Source organism: Marmota monax, unplaced genomic scaffold (assembly GCF_021218885.2).
Source record: "Marmota monax isolate L192 unplaced genomic scaffold, Marmota_monax_Labrador192_F-V1.1 WCK01_AAM20220418_F8-fsc00086, whole genome shotgun sequence".
Lineage (NCBI taxonomy): Eukaryota > Metazoa > Chordata > Mammalia > Rodentia > Sciuridae > Marmota > Marmota monax.
The window spans coordinates 5,541,908-5,557,998 of NW_026693086.1; the positions used below are offsets into that span (position 1 = coordinate 5,541,908).

At 41.9% G+C, this 16,091-nt stretch overlaps 2 long non-coding RNA genes across 2 annotated transcripts in view; one reads left to right on the plus strand and one right to left on the minus strand.

The window, feature by feature from the left end:
- Positions 1-67: 67 nt before the first annotated feature.
- LOC124099403 (uncharacterized) lies at positions 68-7,000 on the plus strand. Its single transcript, XR_009227805.1, has 2 exons — positions 68-828; positions 5,785-7,000. It is a non-coding gene; the product is annotated as an uncharacterized LOC124099403 (long non-coding RNA).
- LOC131424549 (uncharacterized) overlaps positions 5,813-16,091 on the minus strand; it is a 36,434-nt gene continuing 26,155 nt past the window's right edge. Inside the window, exons 2-3 of the long non-coding RNA XR_009227803.1 lie at positions 7,441-7,566; positions 5,813-5,948 (exon numbers count right to left, since the gene is read on the minus strand). This is a non-coding gene — a long non-coding RNA (uncharacterized LOC131424549). The remainder of the gene's footprint in view (positions 5,949-7,440; positions 7,567-16,091) is intronic.

Consider the following 16,091-nt stretch of genomic DNA (forward strand, 5'->3'; position numbering starts at 1 on the left):
AAGTAAATGTTAGCGCTTCTCATTGTCACGTAGAGAACTGGGGCTGGACTGAGAGGATGAGGAAGAGCCAGTAGGCGTGGCCAGAAGACCATCTGGTAGGCCCAACAGCAACCAGAGTTCAGGCCAAGGCCCCCGTGGTAGGAAGGAGTTCAAGGAACAGCAAGAAACAGCAAGAAATCCTACCTCACCATTGATTGGCTGTGTGATTTGGGGCAAGAGGCTTAACCTGTCAAACTCAGTTTCCTCAGTTATGAGATTCAGATGAGACAATGTACGTGGAAGAGTTCTGCAGTTATTCAATTGTAAAAACCTAAGGGTTGAACCAAGAACCTGCCACTGAACAAAGAGTGAGACAGAGCCTGAGATGTATAATCTGCAGCTGAAGTGACAAGGATAACAGCTGGTGTTTATTGAGCGACTACTATGTGCTGGGTACTGTTCTAAACATTACACTTTGCTCACTTTTTTTTTACCCCTTTCTCTGTGTGTGTGTGTTCATGTGTGTGTTACTGGGATCTGAACCCAGGGGCACTTTACCATTGGGTTACATCCCCAGTCCTTTTTATTTTTTATTTTTTAGGTAGGGTCTTGATAAGTTGCCCAGGCTGGCCTTGAATTTGTCATCCTCCTGCCTCAGTCTCCCAAATCACTGGGATTAGAGGCCAGGGCCACTGCACCTGGCTATACCATGCTCATTTAATCCCTACAATAGCCCCTGAGTGGCAGATGCTATCTTCATTTTACAGATGTCTTCAGCCCTGCGGGGTCTTGTGCCCACACAGAGCACGAGCACATGCTGAAGGACCTGAAAGACCTGCCCTAGAGGTGGTGAGTCTGACGGGCCTGAAGAGAGAAAGCTGGGACAGATTCAGGCTGCTTTCAAATGCCAGTTGGTCCTCAGCGTGGGAAGGGGGCGGCCAGCACAGGGCTGCTGCAGAGGACAGACGCAAGGCCAGTGGGAGGAAGTTCTGGGAAGCAGATGTCCACAGAACACAAGATCGACGGTAGGCGGCGAGGACCGTGCCACGCAGCTCGCCGTGTGTTTGGGTAGAGGCCAATGCCTCCCTACGAGGGCACTGAACTGGCATTTGCCTGTCTGGCTGCTGCCAACCTAGCATCTCACCATCGCTCCATTCCTGGTGGCAGCTCCTGGATTTTCCTTGGGGGAATCAACCTTCCTCAGTGACTGTCCATGAGGTTCAGGAAGGGGTCTCGGGGGAACCCATGGTCCCTGCTTCCCCAGCCACAGCAAGCCTTTTGCTCTGTCTCAGGGCTGGATGCTTGATTCCAGCCTGTGCAGTCCAAAACAGAGGCATCTTGGAGCTGCTGGGAAAAAGCAGCTCTCTTTCCACGTGGGTTAGTAAGCTGTAAGGATGTAATCACAGCACTAGTAGCAACCATCTTGTCACCACATAAGAAAAGCTGGCCAGGGAAAGCCCACGCAGAGAACTGCAGAAGCAAGACATGAGGACATATTCTAGACATCATTTGACTCTTTGGATCAAGCTGTGCCCGAACCCCTTAAATTTGCTGTTATATAAAGCAATAACTTCCATATAAGCCAAGAAGTTTCAGTTAACTTTATGGCACTTGCAGGTGGCAGTTCTGACCTGTCTACCTGCTCTGTAGGCAGACAGGAGCAGAGGCCCTTCCAAGGAACCAGATACACTGTAAAGATGGACAGACCGAAATGAAGAGCAAAGTTCAAACTCCTTAGCAAGGTTCCCAGTGCATTCTCTGTTCTGTCTGGCCCTAAAGAGACTGCGGAGCAGGGTGGGGTCAGAGGACCTTGGGGGACCCTAGCTTCCATCTCACTTTATACAGTCTGAGGATGAGTTGATATAATGTATAGTGAATGCCAGGCACTGTGCAGGTGAGCACCACGTGAGCATTGGCACCCTGCCCCTCTACCTTGGCCTTCCTAACGGAGACAGTGATGGCCATATGCCCCCAAGTGCCATGGTCTCCTCCAACTTCCTGGGAATTTTCTGCTCATCTGCAGAGCTCTCTGTGTACACATGAAAGGTCTGGTATTTTCCATACTTTCCTCATCTATCCATCCACCCAGTTGTGTCCCAGGCAGTGTGCTGGGTGTAGGGGACTCAGAGGCTAATGAGTCACACCCCTGACATTAGAGAGATAAATGCAGATGACCTGTGCCAGGCCAAAAGTACCCTGCAACTTAATTCCAGGTCTTTAATTGAGCTTCCTGCTGGGTGGCTCAGAGTAGAAGTCTAAGAGGTGCTAATAGTCGTCTCACCTTCAGCTGAAGCAAGCTGAGAACAGAACCAATCTAGAGGCCATTAGGGCCAAGAAAGGAAGAGAAGAAATTAGAGCCCTGAGGACACTGTCTGAGACCCTGGATCCACCTATACCTGAAGCAAGTCTTTGTTATGTGAAGTAACAAATTTCCTTTCTTCCTCGATTTTGCTCTTTTTTTTTTTTTTAACTAAATTTTAGTTAGATTTTTTTTTCCTTTAAAAAAAAAAACTGGGAGAAATAAGGTTTTATCTTACCTATTTTTAAAAATTTGAGTCATTTATACTTTTAATCTTCCATTATAGAAAATTCCAAATATATAAAATCAAAAGAATTATATAATAAACTCTTTTGTACCCCTCATTCAGCTTCAACAATTCTCAGCATAGGATAAATATTGATTTCTTCATTTCTTCTTTCACATTATTTTCTTTGAACATATTAAGCCAAATCCCAAACATTATGCCACTTCAGTATTTATTAGTAACAGATACGAACTTTAAAAACTCAGCTCTTTCAACAAAACATTTAATTTATAGAGTAATTTGGGATGACCATTGAGACATCTGCCCATGAACACAGTCCATTATCTATACGTGTAGGTCTTCTCTTTTGTCTTGAATATAATTTTATCTGTAGTCACATATTACTAGTTTCCCCTCAGAGGCATATTACAGTTTTATGACTATAAAAATGAATTCTTTTTATTCTAGTTGTAATTTTATTTCCTTTTAAAATCAACTTTATTCACAAACATCAAAATACACCTTAATTTTCATACAATAAAACATTCATTTTAAGTGCATGATTCAATTAGTTTTGACAGCTGTATGTATCCATGCAATCACCACCACATTCAAAATACAAAATGTTTCCATCACCCTCAAAATCCCTCCACAGTCAGTCCCCAGCCTCCGCCATTGCTGAGGCAACCCGTGCCGTGTTTTTCGTCACTTATAGGTTCATTTTGCTTGCTCCAGAATGTTCCATATAATTGAAATCAATAAGTATGGATCTGGGTTGGTTGGTTTGTTTTGTTGTTGTTGTTGTTTTCACTCAGCATGTTTTGAAATTCGCCCATGTTGTATGTCAGACAAGGAATTTTATTTTACCCAACCACAATACCATAATGTAATATATAATTACACCCAAAATATTTAGCAATAATTTCTTACCTTCATAATACCCTGGTTATGTTCAAACTTCCATGATTGCCAGGAAAAGAAAGATTCCATCAATCAAATTTTTTTTTTTTTTTTTTTTTTTTTTTTTGTACAGGAGATTGAACCCAGGGAGGCTTAACCACCAAGCCACATCCCCATCCATTTTATATTTTATTTAGGGTCTCAATGAGTTGCTTAAGGCCTTGCTGCTGAGGCTGACTTTGAACTTGCCATTCTCCTGCCTCAGCCTCACAAGCCAGTGGGATTATAGGCATGTGCCAATGCACCTAGCACCATCAATCAATCTTACCATTACCAAAAGTAGGACTAGACATTCTGTATCTCCTGCTATGATGCAGTACATATGCAGCACCACCTTCTCCCTGTTCTTGCCAGAATAATTGTGATCACTGTCATCTTGAATGTAGTCATCCAAACTTAATTATTAGTTTATAGGAAATAAAAGGGATAGAAGAACAGGTTAAATAACACCATCAGGGAGCAATTACTTAAATCTTGAATGCAGAGAATTTTATAGGAATGAATGACCATCAAAATAGACCACACTAGCTGGGTATGGTGGTGCACACCTATAATCCCAGCAGTTTGGGAGGCTGAGTCAGGAGGATCGCAAGTTCAGAGCCAGCCTCAGCAATGGCAAGGTCCTAAGCAACTCAGTGAGACCCTGTCTCTAAATAAAATACAAAATAGGGATGGGGACATGGCTCCAGTGGTCGAGTGCTCCTGAGTCCAATCCCTGATACCCCCCCCAAAAAAATAGACCATACTAAAAGGGCTGGGATGTAGCTTAGTGGCAGAGTGCTTGTCTAAAATCCATGGTCCTACATTCCTGCATTGTCAAAAATTAAAATAAAATTAAGTTAAAAAATTAAATAAAGTAAATGGCACTAAAATGAGATGAAAGAAAAATATATGGAGTCTTAAGAACTGTGCTCACCAACTGTAACATGTAGACTCTCTTTGGATCCTCATCCAAACCAGCTAAGTGTAAAAGAAAACTTTTAAATTAGGTTCTTACAATGAAGCATCCTGACAGGTCCAGGCCACACTACTTCAAGGTGCCACACCAAGTGCCTTCAGGAACAACCCCTCATTGGGTTGTTCACAGAGCCCTGCGAGATATTTGTTTATCCCCATTTTATGGATAAAGTAATCAATGCAGAGAGGAGATAAATGACCTGCCCAAGGTCACATGAAGTAGGATTCACATCCAAGCCTGCCTGACTGAGACCTGTAAGTCTGGCTGCAGCATCCTGGGACCTCTTACAACCCGGGTGTTCACAAAAAGGGGGAGGAGCCAAGTCAGGAGGGCAATCGGGAATGAAGTGGAGGAGACCATCAGAGGTGGTGGTGGTGGGATGGATGGATGGATGGCATGCCATAAACAAGTGATCCTCCTGCCTTAGCCTCCCAAGTTGTTGGGATTACAGGAGTGTGCCACCACACTTGGCTTTAAACTGGGTCTTTTTTTTTTTTTTTTTTTTTGGTACCAGGGATTGAACTCAGGGGTACTTAATCACTGAGCCACATCCCCAGCCCTTTTTATATTTTATTTTGAGACAGGATCTCACTGAGTTGCTTAGTACCTCGATAAATTGCTGAGGCTGACTTTGAACTCAAGATCTCCCAAGCAGCTGAGATTACAGGCATGCACCACTGTACCCAGCTTAAACTTGAGAGTTTGCCAAGCAGAGAAGGAAGGGGAAGAGAAAAGCCTTTCAGATAAAGGCAGAAACAGTTATGGCACTTTAGGGAAAAGTGAGACCTGCCCCACAGTTGGCGCCTCAGGGACTTCGGATGATGGGGAGGGACACCAAGCCAGAAAGGTCAGCAGGACCCAGATCACGAGGGACCTCAACCAGGGCCTTCTCAAGAAGTTTGCTGATGTAGGCAATAAAACCCACACCAGTCTACAAGTGAAGCAACGGTCTCCTGTATGAGTGGTCACTCTGGTGGCCTGGCCCTGCTACCAAACCAGGCCTGTTTTGCCTGCCATGCACGATGCCAATGGCCAAAATAATGAGGTCTGAGCTTTCTTGGTGGTGCTGGGGACTGAACCCAGGGCTTGTGCTCACCGGGCTTACTCTCGGCCTGAGCTCCAGCCCCAGAAATGATGAGTTTTGCACCACAGAAGGAGTTAATTAACAAGGTGACCTTGGGTGGAGACAGCAGAGCAAGTCTCAAATCTGCCTCCACAGTAATAGATTCTGGAGACATCTGCAGCATGGGCGATCGCAGGCTAAGAGCAGATGAAGTGGGCTAAGCCTGGGGGGCCTAATCAGGTTTTCCAGCTCCGGGGCCTCCAGGCCTCCTCATATCTATGGTCTTCCTTGACCTGCAGGTTCAGCGTTGACTGTCACATCTGGAAGCCAGTTGTGGCCCTCAGCAGAAGGCACGGAAGGATGTCAAAGTCTCCAGGCTGGAGCCCAAGTCAACCTCAATGGCCGCTTCCACCAGCCCTCTGCTGCAGATGCCTTCCTCGCTGTCACCAGATGATCGCGGCTCCTATTTTATGGAGAAGTGAAATGAGAACTGTGCCAGCCGCTCTGTCCTCACCAGCTCTCATCTCCGGCTTCTCTAACTGCCATGGGCCATCACCCCAGAGGCAGAGGCTGACTCGGGCCCAGGCTGACTCCTGCGCCCTCCTGGACAGTCCTTCCCGTTTCCTCTTGACCTGTTCCATGGCTTAGCCCCTCTCCTGCACCGCCAACTTCCCTGTCCAAGGACCCTCTGTTCAGTGTTCAAAAACACACTAGGTCTCCCACGGGGTGGGGACCTGCCAACCTCGGACCACTTCCTCTTCACTCCTGCAGTCCACGCTCAAGTTTCTTGAAAGAGCTGTTGACACCCAGTCTGACTTCCCCCTCCACTGCTTTTTCACCTACTTGTCTGCTGCCACAGAGACTTGCCATCGCCAAGGCCACCAACCATCTCCTGATCACACATCAAACACATTTTGGCGGCCACCTGAAGCTGCTGACCGCTCCCTCCCTCTGAACACCTCTCTTTGGAATCTAACAGGGACCTGCTCTCCCCCGTCCTCTTCCTCTCTCCAGCTTTCTCTCTTGATCCCCTTCAGGGCATCTCTTCTCTTGCTGGACAGGTCAAGGGTCAAGTCGCCCCTTCCCCAGGCACCCCCACCAGCCACCCTGTCTCATCCACATCTGCTGAACAACTCCCCGCCTGCCTCTGGGGCCCAGATCTGCCCCTGTGCTTCTGGCTTCTGACCCACACGCCCCATTGCTGGCTCCCAAGGTGGACACTCTCCCAGCCCTATTCTGGGGTTTGAGGAGTGCCCCACCGGCAATTGTCACAGCCTAACTATTTCTATCACTTCTGTCACATTCTGTTGGTAAAACACTTGCAGGACTGTCCTCGAGTCCATGGGGAGGGGACCGTTGTTATGGACAGTTGCAAAGATATGAAGCTGTCTCTGACCCACCACGGAGGACAGGCAGGTGATGTGGTTGTCTGATACAGAGTGACCTTCGTCGCCATGCAGGAATGTCAAACCTGATTTCCCAAGATAAATTAAAGCTATGGATTTTCATGTGAAAGCTCCAGATCTTTTAATGTTGGCAGCTAATTCTAAAACTTCTAAAAATGTCATGTGAGCAAAACTAAAAATGTCTTTGGTTTGGATATGGATTTTTCTGGCCAATTTTTTTTTTTTTTTTTTTCTGGATGGGTTTTCCTATGTTGCCCAGCCTGGCTTTGAACTCTTGGGCTCAAGTGACCCTCCTGCCTCTGCCTCCGGGTGGCTGGTCCCCAGGCATGCCACCACACTGGCTCCATTTTTGTTGTTGTTGTTGTTGTTTTGGTTTTGGTTTACTTATTCTTTGCCCCTGGCATGGGCCCGAGATCCCTTCCTCCTCGTTTACCACTAAACTTCTGTGCATCCCACCCATCCTTTAAGACGCAGATCAGGATGTCCCTCTTGGTGAAGTCTTCCCTGACACCTGCTACACATATTACCACTCCTCAAATGGCTCCTTACAGTCTGGATATGGCTTGTCTTCCAAAGGTTCATGCACTGGAAGCTGGATCCCCAGCATGGTCATATGGAAAGATGGCAGTATCTTTCAAAGGTGAGGCCCAGTGGGAGGTCATCGGAGGTGCTGCCCTACAAAGAGATTAAGTTAGTTCTAGTGACAGGATCACTATAAAAGAACAAGCCTGGTCATTCCCCAGTCACCCCCGCTTCCTGCCCCACCAGGTGGCTGCTGCCTCCCTCCCACAAATATTCCCACCATGATGCCATCTGCCATCAGATAAAGCAGTCAGAGAGGCCCTTGCAAGGGCCATGCTTTTTTGACTTCCCTCCTCCAAATTGTGAATTTAAATAGATCTTTTGTCTTCAGAAATTACCCAGCCTCTGGGATTTTGTTATAGTAAAGGAAAACTACCATTGTCACTTACAAATCAGATATAATTGTCTATGTGTCCAGATCTCCTATCAGACTGTTTTATTTTCCCACCACAAGACCCAATATATGGTTGGCATTCAATAAAAATCAATCCTCTCCTTTCCAACATTGTTAAGAAACAGGTAACTTGTGCACACTCTGCCTTCACCATTTTGTTTCATGGCTATTCCATCCTCTGTCTCCATGGCCATTAACTTCCTGGCAGTTGAAAACACACTATCACCTCCTCCTGCCCATTGTCATTAATTTAGAGAAGGATTTATGGCCCATTATAAACTGAGGAAAGTTTTCCCAAGACCACCAGGAGCTGGAACTACTGGGAAAGAGATTTCTTTCTGCTCTGGTTGACAAAATGGCAGAAGGAGGGGCCCCCCTGAAAATGAAACTAACGCAGCCAAGGTCTTGGTAAGACAAATTCCTCATGACATAATTTGAACACCTTTGTTCAGGTTTTGCTGAAGCCCTCTAGGCCAGAACTTTTCTTTTTTATCAGTCAATAAATGTATTTTTATGCCTATCATTGGCTATCCTAGTAATTGAAGAGGAGAGGGTGACTTCGTAATTGTCACATTGTTATAGAACCCAAAGAAGTGGGCTTCTCTACAAGCACAGATTTCACAAGCAACTGTAGCTATCTCAGAAATGCCAACTGTGGTCAGAATTCTAAGCCATATTCTCTCACTTTACAAACTTGGATACATTCCCATCAATCTTGCAACAAACTTTCCAATCAATCTGGCAACAAACATTCCCATCAATCTCGCAACAAATTAAACTTTCCCTTGCAACTTCTTTTTAGTTATATTGTTTCCAACAGAATTGCCTGATTTTAAGAGCTGGGAGATAATATTGTTTCCCATTTTGCAACTCTATTAGCACCATAGAGGGGTTTGATGTTGTCACATCATTATCCACAATTTTTTTTTTTTTGGTACCTGAGATTGAACTCAGGGGTGCTTAACCACCAACCCACATCGCCAGCCCTTTTTATATTTTATTTACAGACAGGGTCTCCCTAAGTTATTTAGGCCCTCAGTAAGTTGCTGAGACTGGCCTGAAACTTGTGATTCTCCTGCCTCAGCCTCCCAAGCAGCTGAGATTACAGGCATGCACAACCATGCCTGGCTTGCCAACACATTTTATCATCTAACTTTCAAATTAGATTAAGTTATACAGCCACCCTAGTGGATTTAAAATGGTTTCTCATTCTGTTACCTATTCACATTTCCCTAATGACTAAAGATGTTGAGTATCTTTTCAGGCATTTATTAGCCATTTGTGTATTTTAGAAGAAATGTCCATACAGATTCTTTGCCCATTTTTTATTGAATTATGTCTTGTATTATTGGGATGTCAGTGTTACTTATATGTTTTGGATACAAATTTAATATCAGATATATTACTTGCAAATATTCTCTCTTGTTCTATATTGTATTTTACTTTCTCAATGGTGTCCTTGAAAACACAAAATTCAAAAATTTGATCAAGTCCAATTTATTTTTTCTTTTATTGCTTGTGCTCTTTGGTGAGATATTGAAGAAAATATTACCAAATTCAAGGACATAAAGACTTACCTGTAAATTGTCTTCTAAGATTTTTATATTTCAGTTTTTATATTTGACTTTTAAAAATCTATTTTGAGTTAATTTTTGGATATGGTGTGAGGTAGGGATTCCAAATTCATTGTTTTATATTGTGTATACTGTGTATATATATATCCTAGCATCACTTGTTCAAAGTTATTCTTCAATTCTTTTTTTTTTTTTTTTTTAGTTATAGATGGACATAATATCTTTATTCTAATTTATTTATTTATTTTTATGTGGTGCTGAGGATCAAGCCCAGGGCCTTACACTTGCTAGGCGAGAGATCTACCGCTGAGCCAAAACCCTAGCCCCTCAATTCTTCCTTTCTTTCCTTTTCTTCTTCTTTTTGCTCCTCCATGGTAGAGATTGAACCCAGGGCCTTCCACATACTGGGCAAGTGCTCTACCACTAAGCTACTTACCCAGACCTTTTTATTTTCTGTTGAGACATAGTCTCACTAAATTGCCCGAGCTGGCCTTGAACTTACAATCATCCTGCCTTGGCCCCCTACACCCAGCTCAAAGACTATTGTTTCCCTCATTGAATTGCCTTGTACCCTTGTCCAGAATTAATTTATCATAGATACATAAGTTTATTTCTGAACTCCAGATTCTACTCCATTAATCTGAGTCTGTCCTTAAGCCAGTCCCACACTGTAGCTTTGTAGTAAGTTTTTAAGTGTGAGTCCCTCAATTTTGTTCTTCTTTTTAAAGACTCATTTAGCTGTTCTAGGTCCCCTGAGTTTTCATATGAATTTAAGACCCAATTGTCAATTTCTACAAAGAAGCCACTGATTCTGATAGGAATTATGTTTTATTCATTTATTTATTTGTAACAAGGATTGAACCCAGGAGTACTTAACCACATCCACAGTCCTTCTGTAGCTTTCATTTTGAGACAGGTTTTTCACTAAGTTGATTAGGGCCTCACTAAGTTGCTGAGGCTGACTTTGAACTTGTGATCCCCCTGCCTCAGTCTCCCAAGCCACTGGGATTAGAGGCATGTGCCACTGCACCCAGCAGAATTATATTTATAGATCTATTTAATAATATTAAATCTTCCATTTCTTTAGATTGTTGATGTATTTCAACAATTATTTGACATTTTCAGAGTATACATTTTGTATTTATTTTGTTAAATTTATTCTTAAGTATCTTATTTTGGGAAGTGCTATTGTAAATGGAGTTATTTTCTTTCTTTTTTTAAGAGAGAGAGAGAGAATTTCAATTTCAATATTTATTTTTCAGTTTTCGGCGGACACAACATCTTTGTTTGTATGTGGTGCTGAGGATCAAACCCGGGCCGCACGCATGCCAGGCAAGCTCGCTACCGATTGAGCCACATCCCCAGCTCCTGGAGTTATTTTCTTAATTTCCATTTAGGTTGCTCATTGCAAGTATGTGGAAATACAATTGATTTTTCCATACTGACCTGCATATTGTATGCTGTAACTTTTTCTGTTCTCATTAATTAATTCCATTTTTATTGTAGTAAAATATACAGCATAATCTCCCCCTTTTAGCTGGGTGAGTGGCACACACCTGTAATCCTAGCTACTTGGGAGGCTAAGGCAGAAGGATCACAAGTTTGAAGCCAGCCTCAGCAATTTAGCAAGACACTGCCTCAAAATTAAAAATCAACAAGTAAATAAAAGGGCCAGGGATGTGGCCCATTGGTAAAACACCCCAGAATTCAATCCCCAGTAATCCAGGGGCAGAAAACTATCTACCTTTTAACATGTTTTTAAATGTACAGTACAGTATTAACTATAAGCACAATGTTATTCGGTTGATCTCTAGATCTCTAGAACTGTTTCATCTTGCACAACTGAAACTCTGTACCTTCTGAACATCAACTCCTCATTTGTCCCTCCCCCCATCTCCTGGAAACCACAAATCTATTTTCTATCTCTGAGTCTGACTAGTTTAGTAAGTGAAATCATGCAGCATTTGTCCTCCTGGGTCTTGTAGCATGTTTTCAAGGTTCATCCACATTGTGGTATATGACAGGATTTCCTTCCTTTATGGCTTAATAGTCCACCATAAGTATATGCCACATTTTCTTTATCCATCTGTCATTGGACAGATGTTTAGTCTATTTCCACCTTTTGCCTATTTTGAACAATTTTGAAATAAATATGAGAATGCAAATATCTCTTTGAGATTCTGATTTCAGTCATTCTGGACAAATCCCTAAAGTGGGTTTGCTGGATCACATAGTAGTTTGATTTTTCAAGGAACCATAATACTGTTTTCCATAGCAACTGCGCCATTTTAAACTTATAACCATGCATGAGGTTTCCAATTTGTCCACATTCTTACCAACACTTGTTAATTTCTGGTTTTGTTTTGTGTTTATAATGACCATCCTGGTAGGTATGAGTTGATAACTTCACTGTGGTAAAGTAACTTTGCTTTTCTGTAATGATTAGTGCTAGAGTTCTGACTTTTCAGTGGAATTCTTAGGATTTTCTATATACAAGATCATGTCATCTGCAAATAGATATAGTTTTGCTTCTTCCTTTTCATTCTAGATTTGATTTATTTCATTTTCCTATTTAGTTAACCTTGACTCTTCAGTACAATGTAGAACAGGGTGGACACTGTCATCTTCTTCCTGATCTTTCAGAAACGCACTATCAACTCTGATATTAGCTGTGGGCTCTTCATAGATGCCCTGTTTCAGGTAGGGGAAACTCCTATTTCTACTTTGTTGCATGCTTTTTATTATGAAAGGATATTGGACTTTGTCAAAGGCTTTTTCTGCATCTACTGAGGCAATGATGTGTTTTCCTTTGTTCTAATATGCTGCATTTAAATATATATATATATTAGTTTTAGGTGGACATATTATCTTTATTTTATTTTTATATGGTGCTGAGGATCGAACCCAGTGCCTTACGCATGCCAGGCAAGCACACTACCACTTGAGCCACATCCTGAGCCTTAATACGCTGTATTAAATTAATTTGTTATTGAATGTTAAATCAACCTTGCTTCTATAATTTAGGTATGAAATATCCCCCCAAAGGCCCAGGTGATGATGAATCAGTCCCCGCCTGTGGTACTGCAGGGAGGTGGGGGAACCTTTAGTGGGTGCGGTCTAATGGACGGAAGTTAGGTCACTGGGGGTGTGGCTTGAAGGGGATGTGGAGCTCTAGTCCCTTTCTGTCTCTCTGCTTCCTGGTCTCCATGAGGTGAACAATCCTTCTCCACCATGTGCTCCCACCATGATGTACTGTGCAGGCACAGGCCCAAAGCAATAGGGTCAAGCAACCATGGACTGAAACCAATGAGCCAAAATAAACTTTTCTGCCTTTTTGATTTTGTCCTAGTGATGGAAAGCTAACACTGTGCTTTCCTGTGATAAATCTTGATTGTGGTGTATTGCCCTTTATGTGTTGCTAGTTCCTGTTTACTAGAATTTGAGGATTTTTGCCTCTACATTCTTAAGAGATATTGATTTATACTTTTCTTATCATATCTTTGTCTGGTTTTGGTATCAGAATAATACTGGTCTCATAGAGATGGCAAAAGTTGCTTCCTCTTTTACTTTTTGGAAGAGTTTATGAAGAAAAGGTAATGATTCTGTAAATATTTGGTTAAATTCCCCAGTGAAGCCATCTGGGATGGACCTTTTCTTTTAGGGAATTTTTTTTCCTTTCTAGTTCAATCTCTCTGTTCATTGTAGTTCATTCAGATTTTCATTTTTTTCTGGAAATTTAATAGTTTTTCTAGGGCTCTGTACATTTCATCTAGGTTATCTCATTTATTGGCAATTATTCACTGCATTCCTAATTCTTTTAATTTTTCTAAGGCTGGAAATAATGTCCCCAAGATGTCTAATAGATCAACTTTAGTTAAGGAAAAGCTAAAATAAATCACTTGAGCCTAAAATAACTTTTCGTGGGAGTCAGGTACTATGTTTTAAATCTCTTTCATTTTTGCTGAAGTGATAAGCTATCCATCCATCAAAAATAGAACCTATAGGGGAGCTGGGGATATAGCTCAGTTGTAGAGTACTTGCTTTGCAAGCACAAGGCCCTGGGTTCAATCCCCATCATCACTCACGTGCGTGCACACACACACACACACACACACACGAAAGAAACTATAGAGTAGGGGATGTATCTCAGCAATATATAAAAACTAATCTATTTAAGCCAAAATTCCTATGTCAATGTAGCCTGTCCAAAAAAAAATGAATCCTTAGAGACAAAAATTAGATTACTATTTGTCCAAGACTAGAAGATTGGAGGGAGGAATGAGGAGTGGCTATTAATGAGTATAGGATTTCTCTTTTTCTTTCTTACTTTCTTTTTTTGTTTGTTTGTTTGTTTGTTTTTTGGCATGGTACTGGGGATTGAACCCAGGGGTTCTCTACCACTGAGCTACATCCCCAGATATTTTTTTTTATTATTATTTTGTATTTTGAGATAAGTTGCCAAGGCTAGCCTCAAACTTTCGATCCTCCTGTCTCAGCCTCCCAAGCAGCTGGGATTACAGGTGTACACCACTGTGCCCAGCTGACTACAGGGTTTCTTCTTGGGGTGATGGAAATATTCTGGAAATAGATAATGGTGAACAGTGCATAATTTTGTGAACATACGAAAAACCCAAATCACTGAATTTTATACTTTAAAAGGTAAATTTAATGTTATTATATATTATATTGCAATACAGCCATTATTTTAAAGTAGATTATATGTAGCTTTGCTCTATTCCTGAGTTTAGATTCTGCTGCATGTTTCTCCACTTCCATGAAAAAGTGCTGTCTTGTTCACAGCTTTTGATTACCCTTCAAAAATATGAGCTTGTTTGTTTGTCGTGAACTATGAAGTACATTTTAATAATTATGAGAAATTGTTTGCCATGACTAGTGTAGGAGTTTAATGATACCCATTAATTTTACTTGTCAATCACTTCAGTAGAACCTTATTTACAATGAAGTTTATGAGACTTCCTATTCAAATTTTCTTTTAATCCTTCAAACTGTAGAAAACCAGTACAGCTCTTCTTTTTTTTTTAAGTTTCCTTTTTTTAATAGCATTTTTAAAAAGTTGTTTTGCACTTGTAGATGGACAGAATGCCTTTATTTTACTTGTTTATTTGTATGTGGTGCTGAGGATGGAACCCGGTGCCTCACACGTGCTAGGCAAACGTTCTGCCACTGAGCTACAGCCCCATCCCCCGTATAGCCTTTCAGGTTTGAGATCCCAACACAATCTTCTCTCTTCCTTCTTCAGAAGTTAAAAAACAAACTTAAGGGCCAGGGTTGTGGCTCAGTGGTAGAGCACTTGCCTAGCACACATGGGACATTGGGTTCAATCCTCAGCACCACATACAAATAAACAAATAAAATAAAGGTATTGTGTCCATCTACAACTATATATATATATATATATATATATTTAAAAAGAAAAGGCTGGGGAAGTGGCTCAGTAGTTGAGTGCCCTTGAATTCAATCCCCAGTACCCCCAAAAAAGTTTTTTTAAAAAAAACCCTAAATATAAAAAAACAAAAACAGTACTTCTGGCAGTTTCTAGACCTAAATATAACTTGGAACTTTGTTAATGTTTCACAGCCACTACATTACAATATTTTGTATTGGCCTTGCCAACATTCCTAGACCTGGTTTCCTCTTGAAGTTTCTATTCCAAAGACAGAACTGAGAAAACAATATGTTGACAAGTCTGACCCCAACCCTCCAAAGTCAGGACCTGGATGTGGAGTGAACATCAGGGAAGGTAGCCCTCAGGGGCAAAGCGGGATGGAGAGAAGAATAATGAGAGGCCTTGGCATTGGCCTGGGTCTAAATGGTCTTTCCTAAAACATCCAGATGGTATTGCTTCTTGGCACTTGAAATATCTCTTTCAGTGTTACACAATTGTGTTTATTGCACAATAATAAAGAATGGCTTCTTAAAATGTTTTCCTCATTAAGAATTTTTGTTTTGCTGGGCACGGTGGCACACACTTGTGATCCCAGTGGCTCAGGAGGCTGAGGCAGGAGGATCACAAGTTCAAAGTCAGCCTCAGCATTTAGCGAGGCCCTGGTGGGGATGTAGCTTGGTGGTAGAGTATCCCTGGGTTTAATCCACAGTACTGGGGGGAAAAAAAAAGTACAAGCCCATTGTTTATTAAGTACTGAAAGACATTTTTTCAAAGCTAATGATTTCACCATCAACCCTCCATTCCACTCCTCTGATGAAACCAACATAAATAACCTGGTGTGTGTTCTTGCATTCCCCGGGTACAGACTGAATCTTTATGTCCCCTCCACAAAATAATTTGTTGAAACTCTAACCCTCAATATGATGCTATCAGGAGATGGAACCTTTAGCAGGTAATTGAGTCCCAGGAAGAAGGCCCTCATCAGAATCCAACAATGCTGGTGCTCTGATCTCAGAAAAATAAATGCCTCTTGCTTAAGCCACCTCGTCTACAGTATTTTGTTATAGCAGCCCACACAGACTAGACACCTTGTAAGGAATATCCTAAATGTGGGTATTTCCCAGAGAGTTAAAGTGAGCCCTGGACAATATTAATATTAAAAAGAATCTCAGACTTTAAAAAGAATAAATAGGAATAGAAAATTGACTATAAATAGGCATGGGAAATCTTTTGGGGGCTGATG